Here is a 21,517-nt window from a genome sequence, read left to right on the forward strand (position 1 = left end):
CTTGCCAATTGCCACACACACACAAAAAAAAGTGAGCAAGAAAGAGAGTACCAGTTATTTGTCTAGTTCTTGATTGTGTCTGGCTTATACAACCTCTTCGCTATAACACAGAATCTTCTTGTTCTATTCCTGGCTTTAAATCTCCCCAAATCCCTCCTCTTCCAGGTTTCCAATCATCTCTGCCCCACCAGCATCTCTTATTGCCTTCTCTTGCCTCTAGCTAGCCCTGTGCTCACCCAGCACTCTTACTTCCCTATCCATTCTTCAGCGTCCTGCAATATGGCATCTGCACTCAATGCTCTACTGAAAAAAAACTTTAAACAAAGTCATCTGCTAGTTTCCATAATAATTTTTCACATTTCTTTACCTGTGTGCAATACTTAATGAGAGTGACCACCCTCTGTCGAAACTCTCCTTTATAGGTTCCGTAAAACTTCTTTCTTGAAAGACAGTATTTTATAGCAGTTAAGTGCATGGGCTCAAGATTCAGACTCAGACTTCATTCCAAGTTGTATGATTTACTCTTTGTAAACAGTAATGAGAAAATCATTTAAGCAAACTGTGTCTGTTTTCTTATTTGCAAAAAAAAAAAAAAGAAAGAAAGAAAGAAAAATGCCTATCTGCCTCATAGGGCTGTTGTGAGAGAATTCAATGAGATAATCCATTTAAAAGATTTAACATAGAAACTATCACAGTTGATGTTCAACAACCAGTAACAGCTCTTAACTATTACCTTACACCTCTTCCAGTCCTCCTAGTCTTTGCAAAACTGTACACTAATGCAAAAGAGGTATACTACTAAAACAAACTCAAATTATTTTAACAATAACCTTGTTCAGACCTATATGTATCAAGACAAGACCATAATAACAGTAACTCCACTTGGGCTTATGTGTTTCCAAGGTACAAGATTTTTCAGTAACTCACATAGTTTACAATTTCTGCCCAACCCCTGCCCAACCATGCTAGCTTTACCCTAAAACTGAAACTACAAACTCTTTTCTCTTTGACTTGTGATCAATGCAATTTCTCTTGTTCTCTATTTTTATAAAATAACTTAATGCAAATGTAAGAGTTAACTTTTATTAATCTCTTCTTATTGGTTTATTCCTATCTGTGGGACAAAATATTTTGAATAGTGCTCATCTTAAACAAAATACCAGCTATCTCTCCCAACTTTCTCTTATCAGCAAATTTGATAAACATGTTTCTTTTTTTTTTTTTTCTGAGACGGAGTCTCGCTCTGTTGCCCATGCTAGAGTGCAGTGGCACCATCTCACTCACTGCAAGCTCTGCCTCCTGGGTTCACACCACTCTCCTGCCTCAGCCTCCCAAGTAGCTGGAACTACAGGCATCCGCCACCACGCCCGGCTAATTTTCTGTATTTTTAGGAGAGACGGGGTTTTGCCGTGTTAGCCAGGGTGGTCTCGATCTCCTAACCTTGTGATCCGCCCGCCTCGACCTCCCAAAGTGCTGGGATTACAGGTGTGAGCCACCACATGTGACCTTAGATATTCTTTAAAAAAAAACTTCCTTTTTTTCTTCCTGAAAACAACAAAGATTTGGCACAAAACAATTAAAATGTTACATAGCATTTTAGCCATTTAAAAATATTTATTCTATCTACATCAAGTTTTATAAACAACTTTAAACAGCCTAATTTTTCAAGGCAACTACTCTTTTATACAGAATACAGTGATTATGTCAGTTTAAAAATTGCACTGATAGTCTCTTTACAAGTGAAAACTAGCAATCCATTATGCTGCTGAATGACTCTGATCTTCATGCTGTAGGATACAACTACTCTAACACATTTATGCCATTACTTACCTCAAAACCTTAATATCGACAAAAGTCAGCAAGGAATTATTCACCAAGCTTTACAAGTATACTTTTCTTACTTAACTCATCTTGTGGGACTAATTTTCTAGGAAATTCTGACACAAAGTTAACTGATATGAAACCATGATAAAGTGTTTCTCGAACATGTCATAAACATCAAGGATTTCACATAACAACTGTGTGATGATCTTCTGAAGATAGGATAAAATAGGCATCACTGGTATTATCAGTTAAAAAGGACATCCATCAGCTTAATTTTAAAAACATTATTTTAAAATTGTCATAAAGAACCAATAGCAAGATTTTTGTAGGTTATTTTTAACTACTTTTAATTACCTACATCAAAGTAATCTGCTTACATCTGAGCAAAATTAAGCTATCTAATACATATTCCCAAATGAAGCAGAAGTTCTTAATAAATTGCTAAGCTTAAAGAGACTGCCGTCACATTTACTTCATTAAAGATTTTTTAAATGAATGGTAGTGGTTTATCTGAACTGTTTGAGAGAAAGGGAGTGCATGGGATGAGAAAGGAGAAAGATAAGGTTGGGAAACAATGAGGTACTTATTTAAAATAGTTATCAAATTTTTTTCTATAAGATTATATACAAACTATAAAAATTACAGTAGAGTGCAAGTGAAATACTGCCACCCAGTGGAAACAGAATATAAATAAAGTATTCAAATTGGAAAAGATTTTAAGAACTTCCTATCGCTTTTCATTTGGAATAATAGAGTTTAATAATTTTCAAAGTATTCTAAAATGTATTGTTTCTCAAAAAATCCAGTGGGACAGATAGCGGAAGTGTTAGTACATCTTTTCCTGAGTCTAAATTTCAAGATTAAATGACCTGACAGTCCTATACTTATATAGCAAAGCAAGGACTGAAGCCCAAGGCTGCTGGCTCTCAGTTCACTGCTGTTCACACCATATAACTCCTCCTAAAAAGCCTTTGACACCTCCACCTTTGTCCAAATATTGTACTTCATAGAGGATAAAACTGAGACTCAAAGATTATCACATCCAAGGGTTCTTGGAAAAATAACCTGAGGCAGTACCCAAATGGTATTAATATTCTTAGAAGACTTCTAGTTTTCCTTTAAAATTCCTTTGAGATTTGTGTACTATTCCATAAGATAGATGTGTCTGTTTTAATTTCTAAATAATGCTTTTTTCCTCAAAGGTCTTTTAGAAAAACTCATGCTTTAAGACAGCGTTGCATCTTTATCTCATGTTACAAATTTCCAGGCACATAATCACATTGAAGAAGGAAGATGGAGTGTATTCCAGTTTGAAATTTCTGGAAAGTGCCTTGCTCAAGTTCATATATTTATCAAGCATTTAATGAACATCTGCTACATGACAGGCATTGTTTTTGGTCCTAGGGCTTGCTGTAATAACAACCCCAAAGTATCAGTGGTATAAAAGAGCAAAGGTTTGGGCTGGGCACAGTGGCTCACACCTGTAATCCCAGCACTTTGGGAGGTCAAGGTGGGTGGATGGCTTGAGCCCAGGAGTTCAAGACCAGCCTGGGCAACATGGTGAAACCCTGTCTCTACCAAAAACAAACAAACAAACAACAAAATATAGATATATAGATATAGATATAGATACAGATATATAGATATATAGAGAGATAGATAGATATACACATGCACACACATACACACACACAAGTTAGCTGGGAATGGTGGCGCACACACCTGTAGTCTCAGCTACTTGGGAGGCTGAGGTGGGAAGGTCACCTGAGCCAGAGAGGTCTAGGCTGCAGTGAGGCAAGATTACGCCACTGCACTCCAGCCTGGGCGACAGACTGAGACCCTGTCTCAAAACAAACAAACAAAGAAAAAGTGCAGGGGTTGGATTATCTCCCATGTTAGAGTTCATTATAGATTGGCTAGGGGCTCTTGTTCACATTGTCATCATCTTCATGCTGACCATCAAGGCAATCCCTATTTGAAATAGCACCAATTTCTTGGCAAAGAGAAAGGAGAATGAGGCAACGCAACAGGAAATGACACACAGCACTTCCTCTCATATTTTACTGGCCAAAGCAAGCCACATAACAAAGATATACTTCTTCAACAGAGCAAAGAAGAACAATCTTCCCCTGGGGAGAGGACATGGATACTGGTAAACAGTAATCGCCTGCCATGCTCCAACATTTCCAAGATATACCAAGGAAAGATGGTGCTGGGTAACATGGAAGAAAGAGATCAGATCTCTCTGTATATGTGATGTGAATTTAAGCAATTTATTTAAATATGAAAAGAAGGGGTTTGCATAGAAGGCTGGAAGACTTGGAATGTTTAGGTTTCAGATATTCAAGATGCAAATGACTACATATTAGACAAGTAGAGAAAAGGTATTTAGAATGTTTGTGAGTATAAATTAAGACTCAAAGTCCCAGTTCTGGACATAGTACTTTATCAGTGTAAATCCATAAGAGCTGCCTGTATCCCGTGAAGGATCCCACATCTTAAGAGGAATTACACTGTAGGGTTGCTTATTGGGCATATACACAAAACTATAGCCAGGTAGGTGGTGTGTCAGAGCCTGATGTACAAAACTTATACCTAGAATCAACACATTAGGTTACCTAATTTATATATATGTAAACCTGCAAACAGTTGAGTGAGGACAACAAAGCCAGAAAGTGCACTAACCACATATATAACCGAAATATGTAACTTCACTAAACTGCATGCTATTTTTATAGCTCAATAACATTTGCTCCAGCTGGAAGGGTGCATGTTGTTCTTTCCCTCTGCCAATGCTGGAAGGTTAAGTCTCAGACAAGAAGCTCTAACGAAAGCCTTTATACTAAATCCAATCAACACTGATGGCCTAGGTAGCCACTGGAGAAAAACAGAGCAACTATACCTACAATGCACTAAAAGACCATGGCAGACAACACATAGAGATTAAAATAATATGCCCTTGTACTCCTAATCCAAAGGAATGTGTATACGCATGTGTTAGTGTTGTGTATTAATAAGATGGTTTTGTTCAAATACATTCAATAATTTTATATTGTATAATTGCTTGCTAAGTTTAAGAATTATATAATAAATATAAATTATTTGAAGAGGCCACTTGCTATAGTTTAAGTGTTTGTGTTGCTCCAAAATTTATGTTTAAACTTAATCCCCAATCCAATGATATTGAGGTAGGGACTTTTGGAAAATGATTAAGTCATGAGGGCTCCACCCTCATTAGTGGGATTAGTGTCTTTATAAAAGGGCTTGAGGGAATGAGTTCATCCCTTTTCCCCTCTGCCATGTGAGGCTGCAGCAAGAAGGTATTATCTTGGAAACAAAGAGAAAGCCAAATCTATTAATACTGGTGCCTTAATCTTTGACTTCCCAGCCTCCAGAACTGTGAGAAATAAATTTCTTTTATTTATAAATTACCCAATCTAAGGTATTTTTGTTATACCAGCCTGAAAAGGCTAAGACACTACTTCTGATTGGTTTCCATATTATTACACCAAAGTCAATGTAGTGAATGTATCATGGTTTATTGTAGAACTAAAACTGCCATGATTTTGTCAGAAATCCAAGAAAATGGTACAGTACTAAGACAGGAAGTGGCAGGGGAAGAGCAGGCAAAAGTAAATAATTGCCAGATTGTGAGAAACCAGAAAGACCATACTAAGAAGTTTAGACTTATTTTATAGGAACTAGGAAATCATCTGATATGGTTTGGCTGTGTCCTCACCCAAACCACATCTTGAATTGTAGCTCCCATAATTTCCATGTGTCATGAGAGGAACCTGGTGGGAGGTAATTGAATCATGGGGGTGGGTTTTTCCCTGTGCTATTTTCGTGATAGTGAATAAGTCTCATGAGATCTGATGGTTTTATAAAAGGGTATACCCTTGTACATGTTCTCTTGTCTGCTGCCATGTAAGATGTGATTTTGCCCTTCTTTTGCCTTCCGCCATGATTGTGAGGCATCCTCAGCCATGCGGAACTGTGAGTCAGTTAAACTTCCTTCCTTTTGTTATAAATTACTGAGTCTCAGGTATATCTTTATTAGCAGCATGGGAACAGACTAATATAGTAAATTGGTATCAGTAGAGTGGGGTGCTGCTATAAAGATACTTTAAAATGTGAAAGTGACTTTGGAACAGGATAATAGGCAGAGGCTGGAACAGTTTGGAGGGCTCAGAAGACAGGAAGATGTGGGAAAGTTTGGAACTTCCTAGAGACTTGTTGAATGGCTTTGACCAAAATGCTCATAGTGATATGGACAGTGAAGTCCAGACTGAGGTGGTCTCAGATGGAGATGAGGAACTTCTTGGGAACTGGAGTAAAGGTCACTCTTGCTATGCCAAGAGACTCGCACCATTTGGGCCCTGCCCTAGAGATCTGTGGAACTTTGAACTTGAGAGATGATTTAGGGTATCTGGTGGAAGAAATTTCTAACCAGCAAATCATTCAACAGGAAGAAGAGCATAAAAGGTTGGAAAATTTGCAGCCTGATGATGCAATAGAAAAGAAAAACACATTTTCTGGGGAAAAAATCCAGCTGGCTACAGAAATTTTCATAAGTAATGATGAGCCAAAGGTTAATCACCAAGACAATGGGGAAAATGTCTCCAGGGAATGTCAGAGACCTTTGCAGCAGCCCCTCCCATCACAGGCCTGGAGAAGCAGGAGGAAAAAATGGCTTCCTGGGCTGGGCCCAGGGCCCAACTGCTGTATGCAGCCTAGAAACTTGGTGCCCTGTGTCCCAGTCCCTCTAGCCATGGCTAAAAAAGGCCAAGGTACAGCTCAAGCCATGGCTTCAGAGGGTATAAGCCCAAAGCATTGGCAGCTCCGGTATGGTGTTGAGCCTGTGGATGCATGGAAGTCAAGAATTGAGGTTTGGGAACCTCCACCTAGATTTCAGAGGATGTATGAAAAGCCTGGATGCCCAGGAAGAAGTTTGCTGCAGGGGTGGGGTCCTCATGCAGAACCTCTGCTAGGGCAGCGCAGAAGAAAAATGTGGGATTGGAGCACCCACACAGAGTCTCCACTGGGGCACTGCCTAATGGAGCTGTTAGAAGAGTGCCACAAACCTCTAGACCTCAGAATGCTGGATTCACCAACAGCTTGCACTGTGTGCCTAGAAAAGACACAGACACTCAACAGCAGCCCATGAAAGCAGCCAGGAGTGGGGCTGGACACTGCAAAGTCTTGCATCACTGTGACCTGGATGTGAGATATAAAATCAAAGGAGATCATTTTGGAACTTTAAGGTTTAATGACTGTCCTATTGGTTTTCAGACTTCATGGGGCCTGTAGCCCCTTAATTTTGGCCTATTTCTCCCATTTTGGACTGGTGTATTTACCCACTGCCTGCATCCCCATTGTATCTGAGAAGTAACTAACTTGCTTTTGATTTGATAGGCTCATAGGCAGAAGGGGCTTGCCTTGTCTCAGATGAGACTTTGGACTGTGGACTTTTGAGTTAATATTAAAATGAGTTAAGACTTTGGGGGACTGTTGGGAAGGCATGATTGGTTTTGAAATGTGAGGACATAGGATTTTAGAGGGGCCAGGGCAGAAGGATATGGTTTGGCTGTGTCCCCACCCAAATCTTATCTTGAATTGTAGCTCCCATAATTCCCATATCTCATGGGAAGGACCCAGTGGGAGGTAATTGAATCATGGGGGCGGGCTTCTCTCATCCTGTTCTCGTGATAGTGAATAAGTCTCACAATATCTGATGGTTTTATAAAGGGGAGTTCTCCTGCACACACTCTCTGGCCCGCCGCCATGTAAGATATGACTTTGCTCCTCTTTTGCCTTCCAACATGATTATGAGGACTCCCCAGCCATGTGGAACTGTGAGTCAATAAAAGCTCTTTTCTTTATAAATAACCCAGTCTCGAGTATGTCTTTATTAGCAGAGTAAGAACAGACTAATACATCATCTAAATATTTTGAATACACATGTGACATTATCCCATCTGTATTTTAGAAATATAATTCTAGTAGCTTGTAGAGGAAGGATTGAATAGAGAAGAAACACAAAGTAGTTCCTGTAGAAGTTCTTTAGATCATGTAGAAGACATAAGGAAACAATCCAGGGCAGAGGCAGCAAGATAAAACTCAAAAAGATTGTGGGATTGACAAAAACAAGAAATGGGGAAAGGATTCCCTATTTAATAAATGGTGCTGGGAAAAATGGCTAGCCATTTGCAGAAAGCTGAAACTGGATCCCTTCCTTACACCTTATACAAAAATTAATTCGAGATGGATTAAAGACTTAAATGTTAGACCTAAAACCATAAAAACCCTAGAAGAAAACCTAGGCAATACCATTCAGGACATAGGCATGGGCAAGGACTTCATCTCTAAAACACCAAAAGCAATAGCAACAAAAGCCAAAATTGACAAATGGGATCTAATTAAACTAAAGAGCTTCTGCACAGCAAAAGAAACTACCATCAGAGTGAACAGGCAACCTACAGAATGGGAGAAAATTTCTGCAATCTACTCATCTGACAAAGGGCTAATATCCAGAATCTACAAAGAACTCAAATAAATTTACAAGAAAAAAAACAAGCAACCCCATCAAAACAAGTGGGTGAAGGATATCAACAGACACTTCTCAAAAGAAGACATTTATGCAGCCAAAAAACACATGAAAAAATGCTTACCATCACTGGCCATCAGAGAAATGCAAATCAAAACCACAATTAGATACCATCTCACACCAGTTACAATGGCGATCATTAAAAAGTCAGGAAACAACATGTGCTGGAGAGGATGTAGAGAAATAGGAACACTTTTACACTGTTGGTGGGACTGTAAACTAGTTCAACCCTTGTGGAAGTCAGTGTGGCGATTCCTCAGGGATCTAGAACTAGAAATACCATTTGACCCAGCCATCCCATTACTGGGTATATACCCAAAGGATTATAAATCATGCTGCTATAAAGACACATGCACACGTATGTTTATTGCGGCATTATTCACAATAGCAAAGACTTGGAACCAACACAAATGTCCAACAATGGTAGACTGGATTAAGAAAATGTGGCACATATACACCATGGAATACTATGCAGCCACAAAAAATAATGAGTTCATGTCCTTTGTAGTGACATAGATGAAGCTGGAAATCATCATTCTGAGCAAAGTATTGCAAGGACAAAAAACCAAACACCGCATGTTCTCACTCATAGATGGGAATTGAACAATGAGAACACATGGACACAGGAAGGGGAACATCACACACCAGGGCCTGTTGTGGGGTGGGGGGAGGGGGGAGGGATAGCATTAGGAGATATACCTAATGCTAAGTGACAAGTTAATGGGTGCAGCACACCAACATGGCACAAGTATACATATGTAACAAACCTGCACGTTGTGCACGTGTACCCTAAAACTTAAAGTATAATAATAATAAAAAAAAAGGATTGGGGGATTGAAATATTTCAACTGCAGAGTCTCTAACAGTGGTCTTCCAAACCAGTTGATTATCAAAAGCACCTGGGGAAATTATAAAGTTTGTATTCCCTGGCCAATCCCAGAACTATTAAATTAAAATTTAAAGGATGTGGCTGAAGAAATACTCATTATACCGCAGGAGCTTGTAATACAGACAGCCCAGCCTACAAAAGTTCTACGTTTCCACACACTTGAATGACTGAGCTTCAGTGTCTTTAAATCAGGAACACAGAAAAAGGATCTTACAGAGATTGATAATGAGTTGAGATTTGAATATATTGAATTTAAACTACTTATAAGACTCCCAGATGTAAAAGTCTTGTAGACAAGAGGATATACAGGTCTGGAGCCCAGAAGAGAGATTAGAGCTAGAGATACAACATCCTAGGATTAGATAAGGTCCTCCAGAGAAAGAATTTAGCTTGAGATAAGAAATGATGTCATGAAAGAGCTCAAAGAGCACCTAAATCTAAGAGTAGTGTGCAGATAAATGATAATATTAGAGTTGGCAAAGGAAGGATAAATATACCTAACAGATAATTCCATTAAATCAAACGTCTTTTAGAAAAGTTGATATCATTTTTCATTGGACTAATAGAGCTTAATAATTTTCAGGGACTTTAAAATGCATTTTTCCTCAAAAAAAATTTCCAGTGGGAAACATGAGCGGGTCCTCAAAAAGTTCACAGAAAATGCATACGTGGAAAAACTATGCACAGGTTTCAAAATTTTTTGGAACTAAAATTAACTTATACTAACTTGCTATAACATATCTGAACAAGGTCTAGTTTGAGGCACTAAGAAGAATAAGGCATCAGTTTGAAAAGAGCCCCTTTAGAGCAACATGAATTCTGCTTAAAACTGAAGCAAGAACACACATCAAATTTATGGTGAAGTTCAGGTGGAAGAATGGTGAAATCATTGATGCTTTACAAAAAGCATCAAAAGTTTATGAAGACAAAGCCCCAATGAAATCAGCATTTTATGATAGATAATTCATTTTAAGAAGGGGTGAGACGATGTTGAAGATGAAGCCTGCAGCAACAGACCATCCACATCAATTTACAAATAAAAATTCTTCTTGATAGGAAGAGGACCAATAATTAACAGCAGAAACAATAGCTGGGTCAGCTTACACAATTTCTAGCTGAAAAATTAAAGTTGAACAGACTTTCCATTCAATGGGTGCCAAAACCATTGCACCCAGATCAGCTGCAGACAACAGCAGGGCTTTCAATGAAAATTTTAAACAAATGAGATCAAGCTCCTGACGCACTGCTTTGAAGAATTATAACAGGAGCTGAAACATGACTTTACCAGTATGATCCTGAAGACAAAGCACAAGCAAAGCAATGGCTACTGAGAAGTGAAAGTGGCCCAATCAAACCACAAGTTGATGGTCAAGAGAAGGTATCATGACAACAGTTTTGGAGATTCTCAAGGCATTTTTCCTATTGACTTTCTGGAAAGCAAAAAAATGACAGCATCTGCTTATTATGAGTGTTTTGAGACACTAGCCAAAGCTTTAGCAGAAAAATGCCTGGAAAAGCTTCATCAGAGAGTTTTTCTCCACCATGACTATGCTCCTACTCATTCATCTCATCAAACAAGGGCAATTTTATGAAAGTTTCTATGGGGAATCATTAGGCATCCACCTTACTGTCCTGATTTGGCTTGGCTCTTTCTGACTTCTTTTTGTTTCCTCATCTTAACAAATCTGTAAAGGGCACCAATTTTTCTTCAGTTAATAATGTAAAAACAAGACTGCATTGACATGGTTTAATTTCTAAAACTGTCAGTTCTTTAGGGATAGACTAATAGCTGCTATCATCGTTTAAAAAGTGTCTTGACTGTGATGGAAGTTACATTGAGAAATAAAGTTTGTGTTTTTTATTTTTATCTTTTAATTCCATTTTCCACAAATTTTTTAAGCTCCCACTTGTAACAGATGTGTTAGTACATCTTTTCCTGAATCTGAGATTTCTTTACCTGTTACAATGAAGTAAAGCACTGTACGAAACTAATGCGTGCATTTCACACTAAAAGCTTCAGTGTCCTGTCCAAGTTAGGTGCATTGACTGCTTATTTTGTGGTTTCCTATTGCCCATCTGAGGATTATCTGGAACAATGTCATCTGAGGTGATTATTTTAAAAACCTGGACCCTTTCAACACAGCAATGAAAAGGCAAATAAGCCCACTGAAAATGGGCAGAGGATTTGAATAGACATTTCTCCAAAGAAGATACATACACATATGTGTGTACAGAAGATACATATGTGTGTATCTTCCATATTGACATACAGCCAATAAGTACCTGAAAAGATACTCAACATCATTAGTCGTTAGGGAAATCAAAACCACAATAAGACCCCATTTCACACCCTCTACAATGGCTAAAATTAAAAATACACAAAATAACAAGAATGTGGAAAAACTGAAACTCATACACTGCTGGTGAGTGGAAAACAGTGCAGTCACCTTGGAAAACAGTTTGGAATTTCCTCAAAAAGTTAAACATAGAGTTACCATATTCCACTTCTGGGTACACACCAGTTCCACTTCTGGGTACATACCCAATACAAGTAAAAACATATGTTCACACAAAAACTTGTATGCAAATGTTCACAGCACCATTATTTTAAAAGTGAAGACAGCTTTTACCTCCATCAACTGGTGAGTGAATAAAGAAAATGTGACACACCCATACAATGGAATATTACTCAGCAATAAGGGTTAATGAAGAACTGAGACATGCTACAACACGTACAAACCCCAAAAACATTAACATTAGTGAAAGCAGCCAGTTACAAAGGGCCACATATTGTATGACTCCATTTCTATGAAATATCCAGGACAGGCAAAGCCCTAGAGACAGAAAGTGCATTCGTGTTTGCCTGAGGATAGGGAAGGGAGGAATAAAGATTGACTGGTAATGAGCACAGAGTTTCATTTTGGAATGGCAAAAATGTCATAAGTGTTGATAGTTACATAACATTTTGTGAATGTAGAGTTCTCTCTCAGTTCCCATGAGTAATTGGTCCCAGGACCACCAGCAGATACCAAAATCTGCAGATGCTCAAGTCCCAGATATAAAATGGCATAGTATTTGCATATAACATACACACATCCTCCTGTATGCAGTAAGCCCTCAATTAACATGGTAGATAGGTTCTTGGAAACTGTGACTTTAAGTGAAATGATTTATAACAAATCAATTTTACTACTATAGCGAAGTGATATAAATAAGGGTGGAGTTTCTATGGCGTATTTCTGGTCATAAAAACATCACCAAACTTCTCAATAAATACCACAAACACTTCTCATATTAAACACTGAAATAAATGTGAGCTATACACATATTTAAGAAAGATGAATAAAGACAAGTGTATTAGTCCATTTTCACAATGCTGATAGAGACATACCTGAGAAAGGCAATTTACAAAAGAAAGAGGTTTAATTGGACTTACAGTTCCATGTGGCTGGGGAAGCCTCACAATCATGGCAGAAGGCAAAGAGAGGCAAGTCACATCTTACATGGATGACAGCAGGCAAAGAGAGAGAGATCTTGTGCAGGGAAACTCCACCTTCTAAAGCCATCAGATCTCATGAGACTTATTCACTATCACGAGAACAACACGAGAAAGACCTGCCCTCATGATTCAATTACCTCTCACTGGGTCCCTCCTATAACAAGTGGGAATTCAAGATGAGATTTGGGTGGGGACACAGCCAAACCACATCAACAAGTAAGAAAATTATTTAACCAATTAGTGGTGAGTCAGTGAGTGACTGTGGTAATAGTCGTGGTGATGGGTTATATCAAGGAACAAATGTTTGCAAAGTGAAAAAGGAGCACCTCCTGCCACTGCTCAGTTCTAAAATGATCACAAACAGGGAGGCTCACTGAGCACTTTGGTAGCACATTATTTGTTGTCAAGCATTTGTATGATTATCATATACTTTACAGATTTCTGTTTGACAATAATTTATATTCATTTCTTCATTCATTTACCAACCCAATTATTCCAGTTCAGGATCAAGGGTGGCCAGATTTCATTCCTGCAAGTGCTAGACAGGCACCCACCCTAGACAGGACACCCTTCTATGGCAAGGCACTCATACACAGGTACACTCACTCTGACTGGGACCATATAGACATGCCAAAGAACCGCACAGGGACAGCTTTGAGATGTGGGAGGAAAACAAAGGACCTGGAGAGAACCCACACAAACACAGGAAGAACATGCAGACTCTGCAGACAGGGGCCCTGGTAGGAAGTGATCTTTTTCTCATTAACATTGTAATGAAACAACATCAAATGAAAGATGTTATTTGAGGATATGTTGTACTTTAAATCAGGGGTCCCAACCTCTGGCCAATTTCCTCCCTTAGGAACCAGGTCACACAGCAGGAGGTAAGCAGGCGAGTGAGTGAGCAAAGCTTCATCTGTATTTACAGCTGCTCTCCATCACTCACATTACGGGCTGAATTCTGCGTCCTGTCAGATCAGCAGCACAGTAGATTCTCAAAGGAGTGCAAACCCTATTGTGAACTGCACTTGGGAGACAGGGAGACATCTAGGTTGCGGGCTCCTTATGAGAAGCTAATGCCTGATGATCTGTCACTGTCTTCTCCAACCCACAGATGGGACCATCTAATTGCAGGAAAACAAGCTCAGGACTCCCACTGATTCTACATTATGGTGAGCTGTATAATTATTTCATTACATATTACAATGGAATAATAATAGAAACAAAGTACACAATAAATGTAATGTGCTTGAATCATCCCACAACCATCCCCACCTCCCCAGTCCATGGAAAAATTATCTTCCACAAAACTGGTCCCTGGTGCCAGAAAGGTTAGGGACCACTGCTTTAAGTCATCTCTAGGTTACTTATACTATCAAATACCTAATGCAATGCCAGCACATCACTCCACTCATGTGGAATCAACATAATACTTGGCAGACAGCAAATTCAAGTTTTGCTTTTTAGAATTTTGCGGAATTTTTTCCTGAATATTAGATTGGTTGAATCCACAGATGCAGAATCCATAGGGACAGAAGGCTAAGTGTCCTAAAAACCACTGAACTGTGCACTTTAAATGGATGAATTCTATGGTATGTGAATTACATCTCAGCAAGCTGTTATAAAAAATATGAATTCCCAGGATCCACCCATGAAGATTCTGCAGGTCTGTGATTTAAAAAGCTCCCAAAGTGATCCTAATGCATTCCAGGACAGGGCATCACTGGTGTGGCCTAGAAAATTTACTAGAAAGTTGTCTGATGTTTTATGTTTGACAGAAAAGAAAAAATATCAGTAGAGACTGCTCGAGGTAAGCCATGCAGCAAGAGAGGTGATCCCTGCCCACGTCCTCCAGGTCTCAAGAAAGAAGATCCTACCCCTATCCTGGAGTGGCCACCCCACAGCCTCCTGCAGCTGCCATTCCCACGCTCCTCACAACTGTGGCAGTCTTCTCACTCAGGATTCCTTCACCCCAAAATGCATTCATGCAGCTCTCCCCTCATCACCACCACACACCCAGGGAGCCCCACCACAAAAAGCTTAAACATCTCTGAAACCCTCCAACTTTGGCTCTTTCCTTGCCATTTTAATAAAATCAGCCTTTCTCCTGTCTCCCTCACATGGAGTATAGAGCCTGAGCATCCATTTCTTCTTGGATTCAGATCAGATTTTTAAAAACAGCTTTGTTGTTGTATTTATTCCCATAATTGCAACACAAAAATAAATGAGAAAAGATCCTATTTTTCATTAAATACCAAGTTCAAAATACTAACCCTACTATAAAGTCTTCCCAACCGCTTTCTTCCTCCTGAATTCCCACCCAGAAGAACTTCTTCCACAACATTGCATATAGGTACCATTCCTTCTGAAACTATTCCAATCAATACAAAAAGAGGGAATCCTCCCTAACTCATTTTATGAGGCCAGCATCATCCTGATACCAAAGCCGGGAAGAGACACAACCAAAAAAGAGAATTTTAGACCAATATCCTTGATGAACATTGATGCAAAAATCTTCAATAAAATACTGGCAAACCGAATTCAGCAGCACATCAAAAAGCTTATCCACCATGATCAAGTGGCCTTCATCCCTGGGATGCAAGGCTGGTTCAATATACGCAAATCAGTAAATGTAATCCAGCACATAAACAGAACCAAAGACAAAAACCACATGATTATCTCAATAGATGCAGAAAAGGCCTTTGACAAAATTCAACAACCCTTCATGCTAAAAACTCTCAAGAAATTAGGTATTGATGGGACGTATCTCAAAATAATAAGAGCTATCTATGACAAACCCACAGCCAATATCATACTGAATGGGCAAAAACTGGAAGCATTCCCTTTGAAAACTGGCACAAGACAGGGATGCCCTCTCTCACCACTCCTATTCAACATAGTGTTGGAAGTTCTGGCCAGGGCAATTAGGCAGGAGAAAGAAATAAAGGGTATTCAATTAGGAAAAGAGGAAGTCAAATTGTCCCTGTTTGCAGACGACATGATTGTATATCTAGAAAACCCCATTGTATCAGCCCAAAATCTCCTTAAGCTGATAAGCAACTTCAGCAAAGTCTCAGGATACAAAATCAATGTACAAAAATCACAAGCATTCTTATACACCAATAACAGACAAACAGAGAGACAAATCATGAGTGAACTCCCATTCACAATTGCCTCAAAGAGAATAAAATACCTAGGAATCCAACTTACAAGGGATGTGAAGGACCTCTTCAAGGAGAACTACAAACCACTGCTCAAGGAAATAAAAGAAGATACAAACAAATGGAAGAACATTCCATGCTCATGGGTTGGAAGAATCAATATCGTGAAAATGGCCATACTGCCCAAGGTAATTTACAGATTCAATGCCATCCCCATCAGGCTACCAATGCCTTTCTTCACAGAATTGGAAAAAACTACTTTAAAGTTCATATGGAACCAAAAAAGAGCCTGCATTGCCAAGTCAATCCTAAGCCAAAAGAACAAAGTTGGAGGCATCACACTACCTGACTTCAAACTATACTACAAGGCTACAGTAACCAAAACAGCATGGTACTGGTACCAAAACAGAGATATAGATCAATGCAACAGAACAGAGCCCTCAGAAATAACGCCGCATATCTATCTACAACTATCTGATCTTTGACAAACCTGAGAAAAACAAGCAATGGGGAAAGGATTCCCTATTTAATAAATGGTGCTGGGAAAAATGGCTAGCCATATGTAGAAAGCTGAAACTGGATCCCTTCCTTACACCTTATACAAAAATCAATTCAAGACAGATTAAAGACTTAAACGTTAGACCTAAAACCATAAAAACCCTAGAAGAAAACCTAGGCATTACCATTCAGGACATAGGCATGGGCAAGGACTTCATCTCTAAAACACCAAAAGCAATGGCAACAAAAGCCAAAATTGACAAATGGGATCTAAATAAACTAAAGAGCTTCTGCACAGCAAAAGAAACTACCATCAGAGTGAACAGGCAACCTACAAAATGGGAGAAAATTTTCGCAACCTACTCATCTGACAAAGGGCTAATATCCAGAATCTACAATGAACTCAAACAAATTTACACACAAAAAATGAACAACCCCATCAAAACAAGTGGGCGAAGGACATGAACAGACACTTCTCAAAAGAAGACATTTATGCAGCCAAAAAACACATGAAAAAATGCTCACCATCACTGGCCATCAGAGAAATGCAAATCAAAACCACAATGAGATACCATCTCACACCAGTTACAATGGCAATCATTAAAAAGTCAGGAAACAACAGATGCTGGAAAGGATGTGGAGAAATAGGAACACTTTTACACTGTTGGTGGACTGTAAACTAGTTCAACCATTGTGGAAGTCAGTGTGGCGATTCCTCAGGGATCTAGAACTAGAAATACCATTTGACCCAGCCATCCCATTACTGGGTATATACCCAAATGACTATAAATCATGCTGCTATAAAGACACATGCACACGTATGTTTATGGTGGCATTATTCACAATAGCAAAGACTTGGAACCAACCCAAATGTCCAACAATGATAGACTGGATTAAGAAAATGTGGCACATATACACCATGGAATACTATGCAGCCACAAAAAATGATGAGTTCATGTCCTTTGTAGGGACATGGATGAAATTGGAAATCATCATTCTCAGTAAACTATCGCAAGAACAAAAAACCAAACACCGCATATTCTCACTCATAGGTGGGAATTGAACAATGAGAACACATGGACACAGGAAGGGGAACATCACACTCTGGGGACTGTTGTGGGGTTGGGGGAGGGAGGAGGGATAGCATTGGAAGATATACCTAATGCTAGATGACAAGTTAGTGGGTGCAGCACACCAGCATGGCACATGTATACATATGTAACTAACCTGCACATTGTGTACATGTACCCTAAAACTTAAAGTATAATAATAATAAATAAATAAATAAATAAAAACATTGCATATAGGTTTCAGACTTCTGCTTTAGTCCTTACTTGACAATAAACATTTTTTCCCCTCAACTAAAAATACCTCTTAACCTCAAGGGCTGTAAATTTTTCATCTTGGTATCCCAGTACCTATCACAATTCCAGGTGTATAACTGAGCTTCCAAGTTCTTCCATGAGTTGAATAAGTGAATCAAATACTGATTCTGATTTGTTAGGGTTTTAGTTTTCCTAACTGAAGGTGCAAAAGTAATAGAGATCTCTTCTCAGTGGTTAATACCAAAATAACGATTTAAACAATACTAAAATTTGAGGTTTAATAAAGTTAACACATTTTTGTATTACCAGAATACCTAGAAGAGTTTTTAGTGTTTTTTATGTTTCATTTGGATCATATCTCTCAACATTTCTCATCTCTAGTTAGATTGATTCACTAATGGATTCTAAGTACATCCCTCTAAGAGATAACAAAACTTCTTCAACCACAATAAAAAGACAACATTATCAAGCTAAAATTTCAGATTCAAACTTCTAACCACATTAAGTAAAGACTGAAGTCTGTGCAAAACAGCATACATAGCTCTGGAGTAAAGAACTTTTTAAATAAGTATTTCTTTTATGGGATACTTCTTCATTGTAGAGAAAACATGAGACATTGTCAAAACTAGGAAACACAAACCAATGACAAAATATTGTCAATATTTTTATATAAAATAGTTTTACTTCCATTTACAAGCAATACTCATATACATTAAGTGAATTCTTCCTCATAATTATTCTGAACTAGTAAGTGTTAAAGCAACACTTTAAACTAATGTCTTTTTGTACAACATTCAGAATTATTTTTACCTCAGAAGTCCATGGGTGAAATTAAGGATAGCTCTAAATCGAAGATGATGGAAATAACAGTGTGACCCCCAAATATTGTTTTCCATGTGTGGGGTTCCAGATTGTTCCAGTTCTGGAATTGTACCAAATACTGATTGTCATATTCATCAAACAGACAGACTTTTGCTGACTCCAAACAACAGAGATGGTAATATTTTGGTATTTTATGGCAAAAGGCATGAATGTAAATGTTATGCTAACTTCTTCCTAACATACAGAGTTCATAAAATCTACAAATATAATGTTGAAAAATGTTGGTAATAGATCAAACCATGATGAAATTTCTCTTTGCTCATAGAAACAGTATTGAGCCTTTTGACTAAGGTTTAAAAGACAATAATTTTATAATAACCTGACCGGGTGCAGTGGCTCACACCTGTAATCCCATTACTTTGGGTCACCTAGGCAGGTGGATCACTTGTGCTTCAGGAGTTCGAGACAGGCCTGGGCAACATGGCGAAACCCCATTTCTACTAAAAAATACAAAAATTAGCTGGCCATGGTGAAACATGCCTGTGGTTTCAGCTACTCAGAAGGTTGACATGGGAGGATGGCTTGAGCCTGGGAGGTGGAGGCTGCAGTGAGCCAAGATCATGCCACTGTACTCCAGCCTGGGTGACAGAGCCAGACCCTGTCAAATAAAAAGGAGAAAAAAATCATTCCCTTAATTCTCTGAAGTTTTACTTAGCTAAAATTCAGGATAAAACGCTACATTCATGTGGCATTACAATTTACCATTTAAAAACAAAGATCACGGAATTGAAACTGTTGGGCTTCTCACTCCTGTATGTACTGGCGGCACTACAAGCCTGAGCTATCTGGACTTTGCCCAGGATGCCAGCATCAGAGCAAAAAACTTAGAAGATATTCCAGATAATGAAACTCAAATTGGTGATGGTGTTGGAAAAATAAAACATTTTAATGAGCTTACTGGAACAGAAGTCCTGGGACCAACAATGGTACTAAGACTTCTCACACCTGGTGAAGGCCCAGCCAGTCAGTCAATCTTGACCTGTCAGCCTTACCACAGCTCTTTCAGAAAAAGGTACAATCTCCTAAGACAGCTCTTATCTCATTGAACTATCTGTTTACTGGCTTTCTGCAAGCACAATTCATTCTCACATCTCAAACACATGAGCATTCACTCTCATTCATTCACAATTCATTCTCATATCTCAAACACATTCACTCTCACATCTCAAACACATAAGCATTATTTTTACACAAATAAAAAATCTCTATCAGATGCCTATTATTTCTCTAGACATCATAAAATATGTTATACTGGTTTAAGCTTATACTTTATTCAAACTATTATTTTGTTTCTGGTAGGTCACCAAAGAACACTTCATAACATTGTAGCTGCTTTACTACCTTTTGGGGGGAAAAATTCATAACTTTTGTCTCTTCTCACCTGTGAGCATGCAACACTACTTTCTTTAATTTGCCCTAATATTAGAACCTCCATTCTGCTTCTATGGAACATGAATAAATCATCTAAAAGTAACAAGTAATATCATTTCAGTTATCATTAACCCTGGTAAATGATGGAAGATCAGATACGGGGGGAGATAGAATGAGAAACTGTAGCAATTTATACACCTGGATTATTTTAGTCTGGCATAATTTTATTTTGGATTTGTAGAAGACTTTGGTTTAATCCAAGAGTAAAGGAAAAGGCTTTTCATTTGGATTTGAATGTACTTCTTGATAATGTTCTCAAAAACTCTGAATCATTTTGGCTGAAACAACACATTAAATGAATATTTATTTTGGAAAAGAAGGATGGGGAAATTAAGAGAAAAGTCAAGGAAAAGGACCAGTTGGAATAAACAGAGTCTCTACTCACCTCCCAGTTTTGTTGGCATTTTCTCTCAATTCTCTTCTTACTGATAATACAAAGATACCGCACAGCCAACACAAACACAAAGAACTTCTCCCTAATAAGTTCTAGAGCTCAGAGTTTCTATATGGGATATTAAAATTTACTTGCCAAATTTCCATGTCATGCCTAGTAGAGGTAATGTGGTATAGAAGGGAATACTAAATCATAACCCGAAATGTTAGAATAATTTGGTGAATGAAGTATTAGAAAAGATTTACTCTGTTATGCGTTGAGCTGTGTCCCCCAAAATTCATATAAAAGTCCTAACTTCTAGATCCTCAGAATGTGATCTTATTTGAAGATAGGATGTTTACAGTGGTAATAAAGTTAAAATGAGGTAATTAGGGGTGGCCCCAATCCAATATGATTAGTGCCTTTATAAGAAGAAATTTGGGCACAGAGACAAAAAGAGAAGATGGTGTTAAGAGGCAGGGAGAAGATAGCCATCTATAAACCAAAGAAAGAGGCCTGGAACAGATAATTACCTCACAGCTTTCATAAGAAACCAACTCTGATGGCACCTTCATTTTGGGCCTTTAGGCTTCAGATCTGTGGAACCATAAATTTCTGTTATTTAAACCACCCAGTGTGCGGTACTTGATTATGGCTGCCTTCGCAAACAAATGTGTTATTTTAAAGACATAAAATTTCATGTTGATTTGTTTAATCTTCTTAAATTATAATAGATTATTTAAGGATTCAAAATTTTTATATCAAATATGCTCTAACATAAATGCTGTAGCACAAAAGGTAATATGAAATGAAGGTAAATTACAGTTTGTGCAGGACAAATGAAAGAGTGGAGTAAAAAAATAGTGATAATTTGAAGGCTGAATTTATGGCCATTAAAATCTAAGAATATAAAACCTCATCCAGAGTATCACTGAGTGGGGACATGTCAATCTAATGGCACATTATAATTAGAGTTAAGGATTTTCAGCATGAAGGAAGAGAGTTCCAAAACAAATAATCTAATTTCA

At 38.3% G+C, this 21,517-nt stretch overlaps 1 protein-coding gene across 4 annotated transcripts in view; it reads right to left on the bottom strand.

Moving 5' to 3' along the window:
- Positions 1 to 21,517, bottom strand: part of EPM2A (EPM2A glucan phosphatase, laforin) — a 345,250-nt gene that overhangs the window by 311,453 nt on the left and 12,280 nt on the right. Inside the window, exon 1 of one of the 4 annotated variants that reach the window (XM_054686379.2) lies at positions 19,029 to 19,284. The exons of the other annotated variants lie outside the window; for them this stretch is intronic. The gene's annotated coding sequence lies outside the window, so the exon portion shown is untranslated. Of the gene's footprint in view, positions 1 to 19,028; positions 19,285 to 21,517 lie in introns of those variants that run through there. 4 annotated transcript variants of the gene reach the window in all.

The sequence above is a fragment of the Pan troglodytes genome, chromosome 5 (genome assembly GCF_028858775.2).
Source record: "Pan troglodytes isolate AG18354 chromosome 5, NHGRI_mPanTro3-v2.0_pri, whole genome shotgun sequence".
Classification (NCBI taxonomy): Eukaryota; Metazoa; Chordata; class Mammalia; order Primates; family Hominidae; genus Pan; species Pan troglodytes.